General features: G+C 45.9%; 1 long non-coding RNA gene across 1 annotated transcript; it reads left to right on the forward strand.

Annotated features, from left to right (window-relative positions):
- On the forward strand, window positions 1-12281 carry LOC110555410 (uncharacterized). Its single transcript, XR_002476824.2, has 3 exons — window positions 1-247; window positions 1749-1800; window positions 12120-12281. It is a non-coding gene; the product is annotated as an uncharacterized LOC110555410 (long non-coding RNA).
- The last annotated feature ends 8698 nt before the right edge of the window (window positions 12282-20979 follow it).

Consider the following 20979-nt stretch of genomic DNA (forward strand, 5'->3'; position numbering starts at 1 on the left):
CTCCGGTTCTGGCCAGTGAGTGACGTGGGAGCTTGTTTGTGTGTGGGCTGTTCCCACAGCCTGATGCCCCACGCTGCCCAGCCCCACCCGACTCTCAGAAGAAGGCACAGCCCTATGTACTCCGGCCTTGGATTGCAGTGATGACTGGGCCATTTTCCTCTTTCTTGGTGTTATGCAGGTTAGACTACGTTCATGCTTTCCACAACACAGTTTTATGCACTACTGGCCAAACACAAACTGAAAGCAGGTAATACATGACTAAACTCTTTTATGTGTTTATTTCAATACTTAGCTGGCATGTCATATGTATGATTTCATGATTGTCATTGCCTGGTATAAGTTTCAGTTTATTTAAGTAAAAAGGCTGAATGAAGAGGAAAAAATCCAGTTAAAATGTTAGCCTGTTGACTGGAGATGTGGTTCAGTTAATAGAGAGCAAATGTCATTCATGAAGCCCTGGGTTCCATCCCCAGAACCACGTGAGCCAGCTGTGGTGCTGCAGACTTGGGAGCTGCAGGCAGGAGGCGCAGACATTCGGTCATTCTCAGCTACATAGTGAGTTTGGGGCCAGCCTGGGATATGTGAGACCCTTTCACCAAGCCAAACCTCAGTATGGAAGGGGAGAATGTAACCACATGTATAACTTAAAACAATTTGCTTGTCACGTTGATAAAAACCAAGTAGATGGAAGTAGTTTAGCAATGTAACTGATATGTCTAAACTATGATTTCTGTATATAATCACTAGAAAATAATTGAGCGATTATATACACAGCATACATGTATATATACATATACATACAGGAATTACATATATGAGTATACATACATACAATTCATTACAATATCCATATTATCTGCGTCACACTTCAGTATGACCTAGCCCTGTTTCAGGGCTCAGTGGCCACAGGAGGCTGAAGGTCGAGGCTTCGGTGCTCTGTGGATTTACTGCTTCTGTTTCAAGCTTAAATGTGGCCTAGGCTGCACTTAGCATGCATGGCGATGGACGGTTCCCTAGGCTGGCTATACTGAGAGGGGGAGCCTTTACGATAGTAAGACCTGGAGAGGACAGGAGCTCCACAAGGACAGCCACAGATCCTAAAAGTCTGGGCACAGGGGTCTTTCTGAAACTGATACTCCAGCCAGGGACGTCTCATGGAGATGACCCTGCACATATGTAGCCTATGGCAGTTTAGCATCCAAGCGGCCTCCATAGTAATGGGGACAGTGACTGTCTGACATGAACTGATTGGTCTGCTCTTTGATCACCCCACCCCCCAAGGGGCAGAGCAGCCTTTCCAGGCCACAGAGGAAGACAATGCAGCCAGTCCTGATGAGACCTGATAGACTAGGGTCAGAGGGAAGGGGAGGAGGACCTCCCCTATCAGTGGACTGAGAGAGGGACATGGGTGGGAAAGAGAGAAGGTAGGATTGGGAGGGAGGAGCAAGGGAGGTATGGGGGGGATACAAAGTGAATAAACTGTAAGTAATAAAAATAAAAATAAAAAGGAAGAAAAAGAGGTGGGGCCCAGTGGGGTTTAGGTTAGTGAAGGCATGCCCTGGAGACACAGTGGGTCCACGGCCTTCTCTCACTCATTTCCCAGCCATGAGGATTAGCGGCTTTGCCCTGCCACTGGCCTCTCCCACAGTATGTTGCCACAGGTCCAAAGGAATAGATCCGCGGACTGAAATCTCCAAAATAGAATTTTTCCTCCTAATATTTGATTGCTGGCATTTGTTACATCATAGAGAGCTGTCACGTCTAGAGGGCCCCACAAAGGTGAACTGAGGATTCCTGCAGGTAAGAACACGCCAGCTGGACCTTCTGCAGCTGCTGCCCACTCCGTCTCTGTCTCACTCAGTCTAACGTGAGCCCCACATGCTGGGGCCACACTCTCTGCCATCTCTTCTTCACTTTGCTTCCCTACTGAACTTCATTTTGCTTCCTTACCTTATCAGAAAATCGTTAAAAGATTTATTTTTATGTGTGTTTACACACACACACATACACACACACACACACGTGCACACACACATAGGTACACCACACGTGTGCCTGGTATACCTGGAGTCCTGAAGAGGCTACTGGACCGGTGGCCTCTGATAACTGGAGTCACAGACAGTTCCGAGCCTCCCGATGTGGATGCTGGGAAGCAAACCCAGTCCCTCTACTAGAGCAGTGTGGAGTCTGAATGACAGACTCCTACAGGCTTTGCTATGTGAACACTTGGTTGAAGGTGGTGTTTGGGGAGGTTTAGGAAGTACCATCTTGCTCATCACTGGGGCAGGGTTTGAGAGACTCCCCCACTTCCAGTTTGCTCTCTATTTTGTGCTTGTGATGTAATCTCCCAGGCCCCTGCTGCCCTGCTGCCCTGCCGAGATGGACTCTCATCCTTCTACAGCCATAAGCCCAAATAAAGTCTTCCTCCTAGTGGCTGCTTTTTGTCAAGGCGTCTTAACCACAAACACAGGAAGGTGATTAATACACGCATCCGCTGCTCTTAGCCGCCGAGCCATCTCACAAGTCCTGCCCACCAGGAATTTTGCGTGTTGCAAATTCATGTCGTATGTGCTTGGTGAAACTTTTTTCCTTTTTGAGACAGATCCCATATATCCCAGATTGTCTTTGAACTCACTGTTCAGTAGAGGATGGCCTTGAACTCCAGGTATTCCAGTGCTGAGTTGACAGGGTGTGAATTCACTAGTTTACGAATCGCTGGGCATTAAACCTAGAACTCGCTTCATGCTGTGCAGGCACTGTGGCTGAGCTACGTCTCCCGCCCATCTGCTGGAGAGACGTGTCACAGCTGTGGTCCCAGCCCTGGGATTTAAAGGCAGAGGCAGGCAGATTTCTTTGAGTTTGAGGCTACCCTAGGCTGCAGAGTGAGTTCTAGAACAGCCAGAGTTACATAGTAAGATCTTGTCTCAAAGAAAAGAAAAGAAAGAAAAGTGGTGTGGAGGCAGGGTGAGGCGAATCCCTGCAGTTCGCTAGCCGGCCAGTCTAGTTACCTGGTAAATTCCAGGTCCCAGTTGAGAGACAGAGTCTCAAAAGCCGTTTCATGGAGCCTGGGTATTCTTTGGCTTTCATATTGTACACATACACACACACACACACACACACACACACACACACACACACACACACTGCACACTGAGTCAGACTGAAATGCCTTTTGGGTCATCCACCCTTGTTCCTGCCTAGTACTTTTACTAATAATCAGCCACCACAACTTGCAAGGGTGTTCGTGCTTGGGTTCTGCTCTGTCCATGCTATTTGGCCAGTAGCCTGAAGGTATGTGGCAAGCGCTTCCTCAAGTCACTTAACAGAATTTTTGCTCAATTTCATACTCCTCAGTCATGGGGGGGGGTGATCTCTTAATGTAAGGTTATTTGGACACTACCGGATGGGCGTATGATTAAGGTCCTGGGTGTGTGACTGTCTTGGAGGTGAGTCTCAACCTGAAAGCTGAGAAGCACAGCCTGTTCCTCTGATGACAGGCTGGTCATGGATTATTGGAGACCTCTGAATTGGAATTCTGCTGAGTTCATTCCTTCAGATGGAAGCACTGTTTAAAGCTGGTTCCACCCCATGGCTGCAAATGAACTAACTAGAAATATTTATAAAACTAACCAACAACCTAAAAGTTTCCCTAGAAGAAATGCCTACTAAATTCTAGTCAAGCCAGGCACCAGCTTTTCCTGGTCCTTAATGTCTATTAGTTTCACAAAAGGGTTGTCACCTCAAGCCCCTATTTGTTCACCCTGCCATTTTATCTGCTGCAACCCTCTCCAGGGATCAATTAATATTATCTGGAGAAACATGAGTCATAAGTGGGAATGAGCTTGTCTTGGATATGGTCTCTCCCCCATCCTCTCTGCATTTAAGCTTGTGCACATATGTACGGTATTATGTCATAGGGAAAGCCACCTGAACCCAGAATCCCTGACCTCACCAAGAACATCTCTCCCAGACTAGGAACAAAGCTGGCAAAACCTACTTACAGATCCCAAGTGAATGAACTTGCTGAGCTCAGTTTGGTAGGGAACAATCAAAAGAGTCTTAGGCTCAAATTCCGGAGGGGGTGAAAACCAGGACCCAAGAGAAAGCAGTAAAATTCTTTAAGTAAGATCCAGACAATTTAGATCCATTAAAGCTGTGTGCTTTAACATTTGTTAACCTTTTAACAATTTTTTTATTCACGTCTGTCTATTAATTGTATGCAATAATGGGTTTCATTGTCTCTCTCTCTCTCTCTCTCTCTCTCTCTCTCTCTATATATATATATATATATATATATATATATATATATATATATATAATGCATTTTGATCCAGGCCCTCCCTACTCCCCTATCCTCTCTTGTCTTCTTATTCTGCCCACTCTGAGGGAGGCTCTCCTTTCTTTATTTAATCTTTCCTGGATACCCTCATAGACCAGAGGTGCTTTTGGTTGCTATCAGATCCATTCAATCTGACAATCAGGACTAACCGTCAGAGGAAGTAACGGATGGAGAAGTGCCCAGGGCAGCTGTGACCAAGGGGCAGGCAGAGGGAATGTTTTCTCAGGATCTGGGAGAGGAGCCCTGCCTGAGCTGTAAGTCTCCTAAAACCATGCAGCCACTGCCCTAATAGCAGGGTACCCCAGCTTCTTCCTTCCTCCACCTAATCCTCTGCATCATCAGCAAGTGAGGACTTGCCATCACCACCCCGAAGCCTTTAAAATAATGCCTGGCACGTTGTGCTCAGGGCTGTCTGGTCTCTGTTCCTACCTCAGAGCCGCCTCCTCTGGCGTGGATTGCCCTAGAGGCTGCTTCTCCATAGCAGCAGAGAATGTTCTCTGTTTCTGAAAGCCTAAGCATTGAGTTAGACTGGAGCATGCAGTTTTCTTTTCTTGAGCCTGGTGTAGGCCCTCGTCCACATAACTGGCTATGTGGCCTTATTCAAATTACTGCTGAGTCTCCTGTTGAGCTGACTCTGGGTCAAGTGACTCTGAACTGGACTGTAGGCTAAGAAATGTGGAAACTGACCCTGGATCAGGCGAATTTATGAAATGTTTGAGAAAGAGCCCGAGAGGATTTTGTTGTGAGTCTTGAGACATACAGGGAGGCAGTGAGTCAAATGGGAGGCTCTGGAACGGACAGACAGAGAGACACTGAGCGCTTCCATGAGCAACTCAGTGTCCCTCAGACCCAGACCCGCTTTCTTATCTCACCACCCTGCTCAGTGCCCAATGGGGGGCGACCCCAAGGATTGTACCCCCTAGCTCTCTAGCCAAAGGTTTAACAAATGCAGACCTAAGCTAAGAGGAGAGGATTTTTAAAACATTTTTTAACGATTACTTATTAATTGTTCACAATAATGATCTTCGTTATAATATTTTCATATACGTTCGTGGGTCATATGCACTCCGACTGTATATCTGTTCCCATCTATGCTCATTGAATCCCAGTGGATCTTCCTTCTGTGTGTGGTTAGTGAGGGATTAGGGTTTCTTACAAGAGCATAGGGGAGGAGTTTCAGGAGCAGGTGTGAGAAGTTATTGGCAGGAACATGGGCAAGTTACGAGTAGCTATATTACTGAGGACAGATGTCTCTTCCATCCTCAACAACTATCAGTTGACTATAGAGTCTCAGGATGGGGTAGGGCCTCATGAGATACTGTTAACTGCCTGTAGATCCTCTTGGGAGGGATGGAGTTTCATGAGCTCCTAAAGATGGAGTTGTTTTCTGCACTGAGTTCTATCGGTCACATCTTTCCATTTCTGCAGTTCTCACTAGACAGCCATCTTCAAACCTCCAGCTCTATCTGGGCTTCGGTGACACGATTCCTTTCCGTGGATGTGGCTGCGCTTCCCACAGGTGGCTCATCATAAAGTACTTTGTCACCCTTGTCCTTCAGCCTGGCTACTGTCTGCTCAGTGACGTCCTCTTATTTGAATCTCCCACCATGATTTGTGAGGTGTATACTTGTTTTAGTTATGTTTATGCTGCTCTGAGAAAATATCCTGATAAAAAGCAACACAGGGGAGAAAAACAATATTTTGGATTAAAATCCCAGGTGACAGTCCATTACTGTGGGGATGTTAAAGCAGGAATTAGAGGCAGCTGGTCACAGCACAGCCATATTCAAGAGCAAAAGATAACTGCATGTGTGGGCACATGTGTGCTCACTAGTGCCCAGCTAGCTTTCTCCTCTCTTATGAAGTCCAGGACTCCAAACCCAGGGAATGGTGCCACCCATTGTGGGTCGTATTTTCCCGAGTCAGTGAAGGCAATCAAGATAATGCCTCACGGATGTGCCTACAGGCCCACTTGATCCAGACAATCCAACTAAGACCGTCTTCCCAGAAGACTGGAGGATGTGCCAAGTTCACAATTAAAACTAACCACCACCATACCTAAATACTTACAACTCTAAATACTTACAACTCTAAATACTTATACCTGGTTCTCAGCCAGCAATGTTAGGCTGAATTCAAGGTCAACCACATAGAACAAGGCAAAAGGCAGCCTGGGTTGCATGGAACCCTAATTAAAAAGAATGAAATAGTTTTGTGGCATTGGACTACCCAGAGGACGTGCCTGAGAACATTATATAAACATGATATCCTTGTGTGCAGGTGTACACGGCAAATACATGAAAAAATGGGCTCCAAAATTCACCTCAAAGGTAGAAGTATTTTGTGATAGATCTCAAGGCCATGAGAAATTAGAATTGGCTGACACTGTCATTCATGACCCAGGTAACTGTCTACATCCTGGGCTGGGGAGATGGCTCAGGTAATAGGTTTGGCTCACAAGCATGAGGACCTGAGGTAGTGCTCCAGAAGCCATCAGGAAAAGTAAAAACAAGTGAGAGGCATAGTAATCCCAAGCAGACACAGGAGAATCGCTGAGGATCATTGGCAAGCTAGTCTGAACTACTTGTGAGTTCCGAGTCAGTGAAAGACCTTGTCTATAAAAACATGGTTGAAGAGTGGCACAAGATCCCTTTTCGGCCTACATACTCATGCACATTTGTGCTTGAACACCCCCTCCCCACAAGTGTATCTACTTACCTACCTACCTGCACACACACACACACACACACACACACACACACACACAAGAGATGGTATGGAGGGAGAGGGGCACATCTTGGTTATAATTTACAAAGGTCAAAACAGTGAGAATTCACTTTCTCCAAGCTTGGGTTTGCAGAATAATTCCTGATTGTTGTCCCCGTTTCTAGAATTGTATTAAATCCTGTCCATTTTAGATAGAGGACTTCAACTCATTTTATGCTCATATAATGTCAGATAAGGAAAATGAGCCCTTAGGTTCCTGGATTCTTAGCTCCCAGGAGAGCACTGTGCATTATCACGCACTTAAAAATACTGTCTATCTATTGATTGATTGAGCCATCTACCCACCCACCCAGCCACCCACCCACTTAATTGTGTCTGTGTGTATGAGGCGCCATTCGCTGTGTGTGAAGGCGAAGGCAGCCTTGGGTGGCATTCTTTGGGTGCTGTTCACCTTGGTGCCGTCTACCTGTTCTATAATTTTCATTTTTGTGTGTGTCTGATCTACATGTATGATGTGTGCATGTGAATGTGTGGGTGTGTGTACCCATGTGCACGTTTATGGAGGCCAGGGGAGGGTTTCTTCCTTTGTCACATTGTACCTCATTGCTCTGAGACAGTCACTCACTGACCAGAGGCTCGCTGTTTGGGTGGGCTGGCTGACCTGCAAGCTCCCAGGGTCCTCCCATCTCGGACTCCAGTGTTGGGGCTGTGGGTATCAACAACCACACTCAGCTTTTATTTTTTTTTTATTTTTATTTTTTTATAGAAACTGGCTTTTATTGTTCAGTGCCAAGGTCATGCAACACACTCAGCTTTTTAAAAATTAATTTATATTTATTCAGTAAGTGACCTGTCAGTTTGTCATTACATCACATTATAGTGTGTGAATGAAGGTTATAATTAGGGAAGTTTTAAAAACTTTGCTGCAAAGGGGCGAGTTTCTCACTGCAGTAGCTGATCTTTGTGTAAATGCCACTCATCGCATCTTCATCCCTAAAACTGTATTGACTCCAAACCACGATGCTCTCACCTCGCCCTCTTGGAATGGCTCAAATTCAAGCATCAACTTGGATATTTAGAGCCATTAACCTCACCGGGTGCAGTGGCACACATTTTTAATCCCAGCACTCAGGAGGGCAGAAGCAGATGTAGCTCTGTGAGTTCGAGGCCAGCCTGGTATACAAGATGAGTCCAAGACTGCCAAGGTTATACAGAGAAACCTGTCTGGAAAAACCAAAAATAGGTAGATAGGTAGGTAGATGGATAGATGGATAGATGGATAGGTGGATAGGTGGGTAGGTGAATGGATAGATGGATAGATAGATAGATAGATAGATAGATAGATAGATAGATAGATGGATGGATGGATAGACGGGTAGACGGATAGATGGATAGATAGATCCATTAACCTCATGGTTGGGTTTCAGGAAGAGCATCAGAGCAAAGTTTGGAGTTTGGGTAAAATACTATCAGGAAAAGAATGCTTAAAAAGATTAGTTTGGTTTCAAACTGATTCTTTAGAAAGTGGTGAGTGATCCCAAAGGGCCAGAGGCCTATTCTCCTCGGAAGGACGGGAGTTTGGACGGTGCATGAATGACATGCCAACTGCATGATCACAGCTTTTACTTAAACCATACTTTGGGGTGGGAGGTAATGGCTTGTTGGCGGGGCTTGTGTTTGTCACTTTTTGTCCCTGTAACAAACTCTTGTAAGAAAACAACTTAAAGAAGGAGAGATTTTTTTTTTGATCACAGTTTTCATCCATGCTTGGCTCACTTACTGCTTCAAGGCCCGTGGCCTGAATAAGGATTTTCAAAGGGCTGTAAACATACTACTCTTATTTGTTAAGACAGGTCTCTCACTGCCCTGGAGCTCAATAGCAGGCGGTTGACCATCACTCCAGGGTTCTCTGCTTCTCCAGCACTGGGAACAGATGAATACAGCATCATGGCTTCTTATGTGGATTTCGGGAATCAAACTCAAGTTCCCATGCTTTTATAGGCGGGACTTTACCAACTGGACCATCTTCCCAGCCCCTACAAGACTTTTCTATGCTCATCTCTCTGGAGAATCTCTGGTCATTGTCCTTCACTTTTGGCCATAATTGAAGCAAAGTAGGCTGAAGGGAAAGTTGTCTCTGAAACTATGGGTCCATTGAGGTTACAGTGGTTTCCTGTCCCTGTTAGGAAGAACTGTATCTGTCACACACAGTGATAGATGGCTCTTCATCTCAGTGTTTGCCTGGTGCAAGAGCTCAGAGACATGTAAGATTCCCACACTCTGAAGTGCCCCCAAGGAAATGAGTTCTTCCCAGAATGCTCCAGTGTTTCACACACAGAAGGCGCACTTCAGGGCACATGTCTTAAAGTCACTCCTCCATCAGCCTGGGTTTGTTCAGCTTCTGAGAGAAGCAGTGTTATGGGAAGGATTGTTAACTATTTCCCATACAAGGTTGGAATAAAAGCTGCAGGAGGAGACATGATCCGCCCCCAAGAAGTTACGCCTGCACCGAAGCACAGTGCTATCTTCTCAAAAGAAGAAAACCCCAAACCTCTGGATCCAAATGTGGCCCATATTTTACAGCCTGTTCACCAGCGGGGTTCATTCAGACTTGTGCAGAGTTCCTGGGGTCACCCGGCAGAGCCCGCCATGGGGAGAGACAGTGGCTCAGGCTGGGGTTCTTGGTATATATTCCTCTTTTCTGCCTCCCTGCTCCAACCTCTTCCCTCCCTGGCTGCCAGCTGCAAACAGCTGCCTTTGCTTTACTCCTTATCTTCGATACTATCTGTCCATCTATCTATCTATCTATCTATCTATCTATCTATCTATCTATCTATCTATCTATCTATCATTCCTTGTTCGTCAGCTGGTTTCAGAGTTTGGCCATCTCTGCGCTTCTGGAGCTGGTGTTACATGTCTTCTCAAATGTGTTTGGCTTCTTTTTAGAACTCAGCCCTCAGTTCTTCCTCATTTATACTTGACCCCAAGAATAAAATATCCCTGCTTTCAGCCTTGGATCTCAGGAACCTGTCATCAGGGCTGATGGCCAACCTCTGTGTTCCCTGTCCCCACTGAGTGTGAGAGATGAGGAGGATGTAGACTTTTTTTTTCTTGAAAAAATTATTAGTTGTTCCCAATTATACAGGAATGCAAATTGAAATCTTCAAGTACCATTCATGTCTTCCAGATCAGTAAAAATTAATTAAGTCTGATGACAGCAAGGATGGTGAGCTGTGGGCATCAAGGACCTCTGTGGTGGGAATGTAAATTAGTGCAGTATTTTTGGAGAACAATTTGGAATATCTATTGAAATAGAAGTATTCCTTCCGTGAGAGTCTACCCTGGTTATTTGGCCTAGAGAATGTATTGCATAGGTCTACACTTTGTCCTTGCACCATCATATGAGTCTCACACATGCATGCATACAAATAAGCATAAACACAGAATAATGCTGACCATGCCGCCCAGAGTTGTGGTTTGTGGGATATGGTAATGGCACTGACTCTTACCTTATACAGAAGTTAATACAAATATACAGGACCGACTTTTTTATAGAGCTGTGTAAATTTTAAATGATGTCAAATTAAAAAAGCAACGTCAAAAGGTTATCACGTTCGTGCATATATATACAGGTATAATGTATGCTTTTATTGATAGGCTCATATTTATTAAAAATAAAAACCGTATAGGAAGATGGCAGATTACATGGTGATCTCTGAGGAGGGAGGAGAAGGTATAGACCACGCGGCGTTGAGGGAGGGACAGGGAAGGGGAAATATTGGCCGGTGGCACTGCCTTACAGTTAGGAGGAAGCAAGAAACTCTGCAAGCTGTCACTTGTGACTACAAGCAACAGTGATATTCTGAATATTTCAGAACATGGATGGCTGCTTTCTCAATACCTTTACCAGAAAGAAATGGCCACTGTTCGGGGAGATGGCTCTGCTTATCTGCTGTGAGTGGCAGGGTGCACACCTATACCGAGACATCACATGGTGCCTCATCAATGTGTGGAATTGTTTTCTGTGTGTGCCAGTGGGGGAAAAAAAAAAACGTTTAAAATTTGCGTTAATAAAGAGCAATGGAGGTTCAGCAGATGGAGGTGCTAGTGTGCAGGCCTGATGACCGAAGTTCAATCCCAGATCCCACAAGGTGGCAGGAGAGAACTGACCCCCCAGGGCTGTCCTGTCTTCCACACGAAAGCACCTGAACACATGTTCCACACACACATTAAAAAAAAAAAAATGAAATGAAACTCTACTTGCATGTGGACATTTTTATTTCTTTGAAAGGGAATATGAAGGGAGCAATAGAGAAAGAGGGGGTGAGGTATAGAGAGAAAAGGGAAAGAGGATGAGGGAGAAGGAGAGAGAGACAGAGATTTAAGAAAAGTTTAGCAAAATCTTGGTGATAGATTTATAAAAACATAGTATATTATTCTCTGTTGTTGTGATTGCTACATGTCGTATTTACAAATTTGAATGTGAGAAAGTGATTTGGGGCTGGGTAGATAGCTGTCTTGCTAGGTAAGGAGCTAACTGTAACCGTGAGGATGCATGCCCAGATTCCTGGCACCGACAGAGAAGGCGGGCGTGGCAGCATGGTCTGTAACCCCAGCACCAGGAATCGTGGAGACAGGAGGCTCCTGGGAGCTCACTGACCAGTCAGCCTGGCCTGTTGGTGAGCTCCAGGTTCAGCGAGAGGCCTTGTATCAAAAATAAGGTGGAGAGTAACTGAGGAAGGCCTCTGTCGGTGACCCCCAGGGTCTACTTGCACACACACACACACACACACACACACACACGCACACACACATACACACGAACAGATATGCATATACACACAGAAATGTAGCAAATTATTTTTCTTTATTGGTGGGACTGAATTACCTAATATTTAAAATTTTAAATGCAAGAATGATTTCTCAGACCCACTTTAAAATCTTTTACTCTGGATAATTTTATACATATATCCCATCATCGCTTCTGATTTTCTCCCCACTCTCCTTATTCACCTCCCAACACTTTTCCTTTCTACCTTCATGTCCTCTTTAGACCCACTTTGGTCTTGGAAGACTGGTGTCACCTGAAGATGTGTAGCCTGCACTTTTGGGTGGGGCCCGTGGGAACGTTTGGTCAACCTTTGGTTCCATGACTTCTGTGGCTTTGTGAACACACCTGCCCCAGCTGGAATGTCTGTACCCTGAGTTCTCCTCAGGAGAGGTGAGTGCTCACTGTGAGAGAAACCAAGTCTCCAGGAGGCTTCAGGTCACGGCGGCCATTTCTGTAACTCAGCCTTGAGGTTGCCGGCACAGTGGATCTTGGAGCTGTGGGAATCAGGGCCCCAGGGCAGCCCTGTTGGAGGACCGGGGAAGACAGGGGAAGCTGACACTGAGCCAGCTGCTGTTCCTCTTTGGAAAGGCTGGCGTGTAAGGGGACTTGCCAGGATCAGCCTGCAGAGAGGAGGAAGCCAGGCCCTCAGGGCAAAATTCTGTTGAAGTACGGTAAACTGGGCCCAGGGCTGCTGTTTCCCAGGGCTTACTTCCCCAAATCGGGGCATGCACTACCAGGCCGTGACAGAACCCCGGGATTGCCACGGCCAGGCAAACAGACAGGATCCGAGCCAGTGACTCATGGGGACCTTCCAGGGTACCCTCTCTGCTAGGACCGTTGGGCAGCCGCCTGGAAACGCTGATCACATGTCTGACTGCACTCTGCCTCCGCACCAGAGCAACTTCCTCAGGCTCGCTGTGTCTCTTAACACACGGCCAAGCTCAGGGCCCAGCTAGCAGCCAGAAAGAAACATACACACAAATGGGAACTCATCACTTTGCAAACAAAATGGTGATTCCTTTAATCCTTGGGACCTTTAGCTCTATTTTGTAGCAAGCAGGATCCCACCACCTTCAAAATTCCCTTGTGTGTGTGCATGTGTGTGTATATGTATGCATGTGTATGTGTTTGTGTGTGCATTTATGTGTGTGTGTTTGTGTGTGTTTATGTGTGTATATTATGTATGCATGTATGTGTTATTGTGTATGTGTGTTTATGCATGTGAGTGTGTGTTTTTGTGTTTATTTGTATGTGTCTGAGTGTGTGTGTATTTGAGGATGCGTGTACATGTGGTAAAGATGCTAACCCCCCTTTTCAATCACTCCCCATCTTATGTTTCGAGATAGGGGCTGTCACCAAATTTTCAGATTGCCAACTTGGCTAGGCTGGCTAGTGATCCCTTGCCTCTACCTCCCCAAGATTTTTATGTTGGTGTTGGATATTCAAAGTTGGGTTCTCGAGCTCATGAGGTAAGTGCTTTGACCCACTGAGCTGTCTCCTCAGCCCTTTATCTTTATTTTCTATAGCTCCCCAGGTTTTCAGCAGGCCAGATGGGAGAACCGGTTCTGTGTATGCCTTTGACCCTGGAGTAGGTGTTTCCTAGGATGCTGGTGAAAAAGATCAAATCCCAAATATTTCGTGTTGTTAATAATAACCCAAGACCATGTGGGGTTTCCCATGGACCGGCTGCTGAGCTGAATGTTCTCCGTGGATCATCTAATTAAAATTTCAAAGCAGCACACTGAGATAACTTATTTATTTAACCGAAGAGGAAACTGACCTTCAAATGAGTTAAGGAACTTGCTCAAGGTGATGAAGCAGAATGTGTTTTGACTGCAGAGGGTGAACTTGGTCCTGATATGATCAAAGTGGAAAATCACACCCTCCCTCACACACGTGAATATGCATGTGCACGTATGCATGTTCTCTCTCCCGCCCCCTCTCTCACACACTGTCTCTCACACACACTCTGTCTCTCTCACACACAAACACACACTCTGTCTCATACACACACACACACACACACACTGTCTCTCTCACACATACCTGTCCTTTCTCTCACACACATAATGCACATTCTGTCTCATCCATACACATTTTCTCTCTTATACACACTCTCTCAAAGACACAAGCACACACACACTGTCTCTCACATACATACACATCCTTTCTCTCTTACACACAAACATACACACTGTCTCTCTCACACATACAGGTCCTTTCTCTCACACACATATGCACATTCTTTCTCATATACACATTCTCTTTCTTTCTCTCCTTTCTCTCCTTCTCTCTCTCTCTCTCTCTCTTTCTCTGATTGTCTTTAAACAACTATTGTAAAAACCCTCTTGCTTACTGTTTATTTCCAGAAGACACCCAGAACCTGGATTCTAGTTACTATATCATCATCATCTTTCATCAGCTTCTCTTCTTCTCACTGTGGGGTGTGTGCATATGTAAGCATGTCTCCCTGTGCATCCTATATGGATGGGATCCTGTGCACAAGTGTGCATGCCAGTGTGCTCATGATGCAGAGGACAGAGGAGGAGGAGGAGGTCAGGTGTCCTGCTTTGTCTGTCTCTCTCCATCTTCTCATTAAACCTGAAGCTTGATATTTGCACTAGGTTGGCTGGCCAGGAAGCTCCCAGTCTCTGCCCTAAATGCTGGGGATTGGAGGCACACGGGGCCATGCCTGGCTCTGTTTGTTTGTTTGTTTGTTTGTTTGTTTGTTTGTTTTAACGAGGGTGCTGGGAATTCAAACTCAGGCCATCATGTTTGAGTAATGAGTGCTCTTACTTCTTGAGTCATTTCTCCTGTCATTAGCTTTCTAGTGAGGACCACACAGAGGTCTGTGGAGGGTAACATCTGGTATTTGTATATGTAGGTCAGAGTGGCTTTCACCAGAAAGGAGGTGAGAACACTCTAATTTTAGGGGCCTTGGAAGTTGATGAAATTTTCTCCCCCCCCCACCTCCAAGATAGTGTGATGATGTAATGGAAAAGATGAATGAGATCATGGTTTATCTTGTTCTACTTACAAGCTGTGTACCTCTGAGCAAGTGACTTCCCCTCTCTGGCCTTCTGTTTCCTCATCTGGAAAATAAGGAAATCAGAAGCTGGGCATGGCTCGAATGGTAGAGTGCTTGCTTAGCAGTCAGGAGGCGCTAAGTGAAGAGTTCCATCTTCAGCACCATACACATCCAGTGTAGGGGTGCGCACCTGGATTCACCCGGGTGGTGACTCAGGAGCTAGAGGGAAGAGGATCAGAAGTTCAAGGTCATCTTTGGCTATGAGTTCAAGGCCAGCCTGAGCTATGTGACAGTGAGTCATAAAACACAAACAAAAAAGGGGAAGAAATAAACCAATTGTTTGTAGATCTCCCAGCTTTGTGACCCAAAGGCTACATTTTATCATAGTCTTCTCTATCTACCCGATGGGTTATCTGTTCTGTGGTCATTGGTCCAGCTCTCATGTCTAACTCCACCTTTGTAAGGCGTATTCCAAGCTTATGGTTAACAATGGGCAGGAAACCATCACTACTCCAGAGTGGACAGATCCCTCAGGTAGCAGCAGATGGCCCAAGAATTATTAGAAAAAAAGTCTCACTTTATTATGGAATGAAGATTTTGCGTGTAGATTTCAACTTCATAGGGATAAAAGTTAAAACATGAGAAAACATGCAAGGAAAGCCAAGGCCAAGCTTCCTGTCAGAGCCAGCATCTATGTGGCTCAGAGGAATATGGCTGACAGTGGGTGCTCATGAGAGATGTCGGCTGTCGGTCAGAGCTGGGTACCCAGCTTTGTGTGTCCCACAACACATTCCTTCTGACATCCTCTTTGAAATAAACATGAATGACTGGTAATCTTATGAATATATGTGGGGCCTTTTCTTTTCTTGGAAAGGAGAATTTCTCTTTGTCCTGAAGGAAGAATCTTAGCCCCAATTCATGGCAAGTAGCTTGGAACTGGGAAGGTGGTAAAGCAGGCATGAGGTCAAAAGCAGAGGAGCACCTTTGCTGGGCATGTCACCAGACTGAGTGATGACAGCCCAGTGACTGGTCCTATTTCCCATCATGGTCTGACACTGAGACTGGTTGGTCCAACACATATCATCTTACACTCAATGTAAAAGGCTTCCGGGCTGGAGAGATGGCAGGTTGACCGACTACAAACATGAGGACCTGAGTTCAAGCGCTAGAACCCACTTTTTAAAAGTTGGGTATGGTAGTGTGTGCTTGGAATCCTAGTTCCAGAGTGGTGGAGACAGGAATATCCTTGGGGCTTACTGGCCAGGCAGCCTAACCCACTTGAGAAACTCTATCTGTTTTTTTTTCCAAGACAGGGTTTCTCTGTGTAGCCCTAGCTATCCTGGAACTCACTCTATAGACCAGGTTGGCTTCAACCTCAGAGATTTACTTGCCTCTGCTTCCTAAGTGCTAGGACTAAAGGTGTTCTGTAGTCCAGCTAAGAGACCCCAACATTGGTATTAAAGCTTTGAAGTCACCCACTTTTTGAACCAAGAGATGGGTTTTACAATGCATTCTGTCTTCAGTGTTATCAAAATCTAGAGACGAGGAAAACCATTACATTAACTGGGTTGTCTTGGAAGCTTTATACACACACACATACATACACACACAGACACACATACACACAGGTTTGGGGAGATCAGACTGTTTCATTTCTTTAGAAAACGTGACATTTAGAGTCACACAAAGACTTAAAAAAGACTTTTGGGGCATGAAAACTTAGCTGAGCAAAAGCTGGGAGCAGAGTTTATAAATATTTCACAGAGCAGGAAAGAATGGCAGGAAAGAACTCAGAAGGGGGCTCTTAAGATATTCTCATATTCACTGGGCATGATGGCACAGGCCTTTAATCCCAGCAGTGAGGAGGGAGAGGCAGGTGGATCTCTGTGGGTTTAAGGCCTGCTTCTAGGCTGGCCCGCACTACATAGTGAGACCATGTCTCAAAAACACTGAGATTGTCCCCTCCGCCCCCACCAAAAAATATTCCCATGCCCTCAGCCTGCTGCAAACAAATAAATCCGGATCTCTAGAAGTGGCCCGGGTCTTTGCACTTAGGTACAGCGAAGACTCCTGATGGTCTTGGGGATGTGTCATCACACAGGAAGATGGTGCAACAGTTCATTCCCAGGGAGACGTAAACATGTCTACAACCGCCTCATAAAATCTCAGTGACAAGTAGTAGAGTAGGGTTACACTAGAGCTCCTCCTGGGGACCGTTGAGTTTATTGGTCTTATTTATGAAGCCTGGGTGAGGGGTTACTGACAGGAGCACGGAGGACCCCAGAGTAGCCACGCTGGTCTTCACCCAGCCTGGATCATGGCTTCCCCAGAGCCACTTAGACACAGTCCTGTCTTAGTTACTGTTCTCTGTCTCTATGTGAGGCACCATGACCAAGGCAACTTCTAGAAGGAAGAGTTTCCTCAGGGCTTTCAGTTTCAGAGGCTTCATTCATGACCTTCATGACCATCATGGCAGGGAGCATGGTGGCAGGCAGGCAGACATGGTCTAGAGCAGTACTTGAGCCCTGACATCCCGATGCACAGGCTGTGGCAGAGAGAGCTAATGGGGAACGACCAGCACCTCTGAAACCCCAAAGCTCGCCTCCAGTGACACATTTCCTCCAATGAGGCACATTTCCTCCCTGATCCTTCCCAAACACTTCCACCAAGGGGACTATATTCAAATAGAGAGTCTATAGGGGCCATTTTGATTCAAAGCACCACAGCTTCTCTTCACTTTGCCCAGACTCTAGTACCTCTTGAAACCCACGGCCACTGTGGTTAGGGCAGAATTGCATATGCTGGCTGGGGGAACACCTGAAGTCTCTTGTTAGGGTCCTAAGACCCTCTCCTTTTGTATGAGAGAATGGCAGAGTTGCCATGTTGGACATTTGCAGGCAGGCTCAGCTTATCTGATGAAAATGGTTGCTGTTTTTCTTGGAGGACTATAGGTTTAGGGTAAGAAGAAAGGTTAGCTTTGAAGAATGAAGATGGCCTTCCATTTTAGAACAGGAGTTTTGGACCCAAACAGATCCATAGTGGTGGCTTTTGTGGCAAGCTAACCTGTTTCAGATTTAACCTGAAGGAAGGCTTGGGAGGCTTGCCAGGTCAGTGAGTGGAGGTACGAAGTTCCAGGAGAAAGGTCTAATGCCAGATACGGTGGCAGGAAGATGGATGCCAGAGATGCGAATCAGGAAGAACTGATAGAAGGTGCTAGGATGAAATGCTGAGGAAACTCTTTTGACATCAGCTCAGCAGCAGAGATAGAAATTTCTCTTCATGCAAACGGTCTTGGAGTCACCCAGGTGAAGAAGCCGGCTGGCGACCAAAACCAATCTCTGTATCTCCTTCCTGGTCCTGGATACCAGGAGATCTTCCTTCCTCTCAACTGTGGTACCGGGGGTTGAACCTACGATCTTCTGAATCCTAGGCAAACACTTTGCCACTGAGCTACTTCTTCTAGCCTTTTCATTCCTCCTGTTGCTCTTTATGTCTCCTGAGCGATCACTAGATTTGGGGTTCTTCCTGCCTGCACTGGGAATCCGAAGGGTAATATGTATGGTGTTCTCACTACCCAAGTACTCACTACTTAACAGCCCTCGGCGTGTTGCCCACCTTCAGATTCTCCTGACGTCCCTAGTGACCTATCTTCCCAGACCCAAGATATATATTTAAAAAAGGTCTCAAGTGGTCTAGAAAATGAGCCAAAACAAACCCTTGCTTCCTTAAGTTGCTTTTGTCATGTGCTTTGTGCAACAGTGAGACGAGTAATCAACCCAAATCTCACTTGTCAGTTCTGACTTATGAGTTGTGTCTGCCTGTGTACTGTTGAGTAGCTGAACCTGTGGCTCACCACGTGGATGACGGGCTTAAGGTGCTGTGTGTGTTTTCAAGGACAGTGCACTAAGGAATATGCATGATATGATATCATCAGTTTTCATGAGATGCTGCAGGTGACTTACTTGTAATATGATGCTTAAATATAAAAAGAAACTTGGCCTTGAGGCCTGAACCGTGGTTAGCACTGTGTAGGAACTTCGAATGCTGGCTGGCTTTCCTGTTTGTTTTTTCTTTTTAAAGATTTATTTTATTTCTGTGTGCATACCCCATGTGAGTGAAGGTGCCCAAGGGGGTCAGAAGAGGACAACAGATCCCCCTGCAGCTAGAATTAGCTCAGGTGTGGGCCGCTTGCCCTCTGGAAGAGCAGCAACTGCGCTAGGCCATCTTTCCAGCTCCCGCCAGGCTTTTCTTAGTGCGTCATTCTCAGCTCAGCCCCTTCAATTGGCAGCAGTGGTTTGGAATATTGACACAAGGTCTCTCAGGCCTGGAGTTCACCATGTTGGCTAGGCTGGCTGTTGGCAGATCCCAGGGATCCAGCTGTCTATGGATCCAGAGACAAGGGAACCTGGGAGAACGGGCCTGATAACGGGCAGACTGAAGTCTCTAGTCAGCTTTATTCAGAACATCAGACAGTCTAGACTCTGAGGGTTGAGAGGAGTCATGTGAGTGAAGTGTGCCATCACAGGGGCAAGCTGTGTGCAGACAGGCTGTACACAGTAGAAATGCGGCCTTGGTAGAGGCCTATAGACAAATAACAACAGCTAGTTTTAATGAAGAATCTGGAGTAAAGTCATATTTTCTACGCCTGGGAGGGGTACAAAAGCATAACCCAAGAATGAATGAGTCCATTCATTTTGAAGAAACTGAGGTCACAGGACTGTCTCTTCCCAGGACTCTGTTCTTGGACTGTGTTCCACAATCTGCCTGTCTCTTCCTCCCCAGTGCTAAGATTACAGGCGTGTACAGCAACACCAATGTTGCTTTATGTGTGTTCTGGTATTGATCTCAGGCCTTCACGCTTGCCAGGCATGCACACTGCCTAGTGTTCTGTCTCTCCAGGCCTGTTACCCGATTGCTTTGTTCGAAACACTTTGGTAGATGCTGTGAAGGTTTTGGATCAAATGCCGTGTATGTAGCTGAGGATCAGGACTGTACATACGCTTCGTTTTCGTTTTTCATGCTCTCCGGAACCACTCTCTGTGTCATTGCATTCTGTGGCTGTATTTAGGGCACATTGCTTTCATCCTGGATGAAAGCGGATTTTCAGTGAAACAGACAGAGATGCTCTTGGATTGGTGACCAATAGGCTGTGGAGATGAGTGAGCAGATAACGTCTGGATAAATTACAAACAATTTAATTTCAATTTCAGTAAACTTGTTCTTTGGATGGAGTGATAAAGTCTATCATCTTCCTCCTGGAGCCCTCACAGCCTTTGTGATGTGCTGGTGTGCACAGAACTCGGTAGTCCAGCTGTGGAGCGCCATTCCTCAGGAGCGCTCTGCCATTGCCTTCTGGGCCTGCACTGCGAGGAAGCCTGTCCAGCCTTAGCGGAGCCCACCCTGCTTCTTGGACCTACCTCTGGTAAACCAGTACCAACCTGCAGACAGGGAAATGAGGCGACATGGAGGTGATGATATTGCCTAGTCCTCGTCAGGCCTGGAAGGGCTGTAGCTCTATGAGTGACCTCTGATGACATCAGATGGGGAACCATCAGAGTTCATCCCAGATTACTGACCCCCCAAAAATCATAAAGAAATTTGAAGGCTATTTCTTTTTCTTCCCAGACAGTGTCTAACATATTTTAGGCTGGTCTCAACCTCACTATGTGGCTGAAGATGTCTGAATGTCTGATCCTTTTACTTCTGCTTCCCAAGTGGTGGGATTACAGGCATGGAGCATTTTGCCTGGTGGGATTTTTGGAAATAGAACCCAGGGCCTGGTGCACGCTGGGCAAGCACTTGGTTAACTGAGCCACATCTTCAGCACTTAAAACAGAACAGAACAAAAACCTTATGAAAGAACAGATTTCTTCATGTCATTCTCGTTTGTATTTTGCTTTGGTTGATCTCTTCTCCCCAGTTCCCTCCCTCATGTCTTTGTCCCCATTTCTTACAGTGTCCTTCTGCCTCCCAAAAATTTAACAAACAAAAAATCAGTTATAGAATAACATTGAAGTTCCTGAAAAGGAAATTAAGAAAATAAGCCCATTATCC

Source organism: Meriones unguiculatus, chromosome 18, assembly GCF_030254825.1.
Source record: "Meriones unguiculatus strain TT.TT164.6M chromosome 18, Bangor_MerUng_6.1, whole genome shotgun sequence".
In the NCBI taxonomy this organism is placed as follows: Eukaryota; Metazoa; Chordata; class Mammalia; order Rodentia; family Muridae; genus Meriones; species Meriones unguiculatus.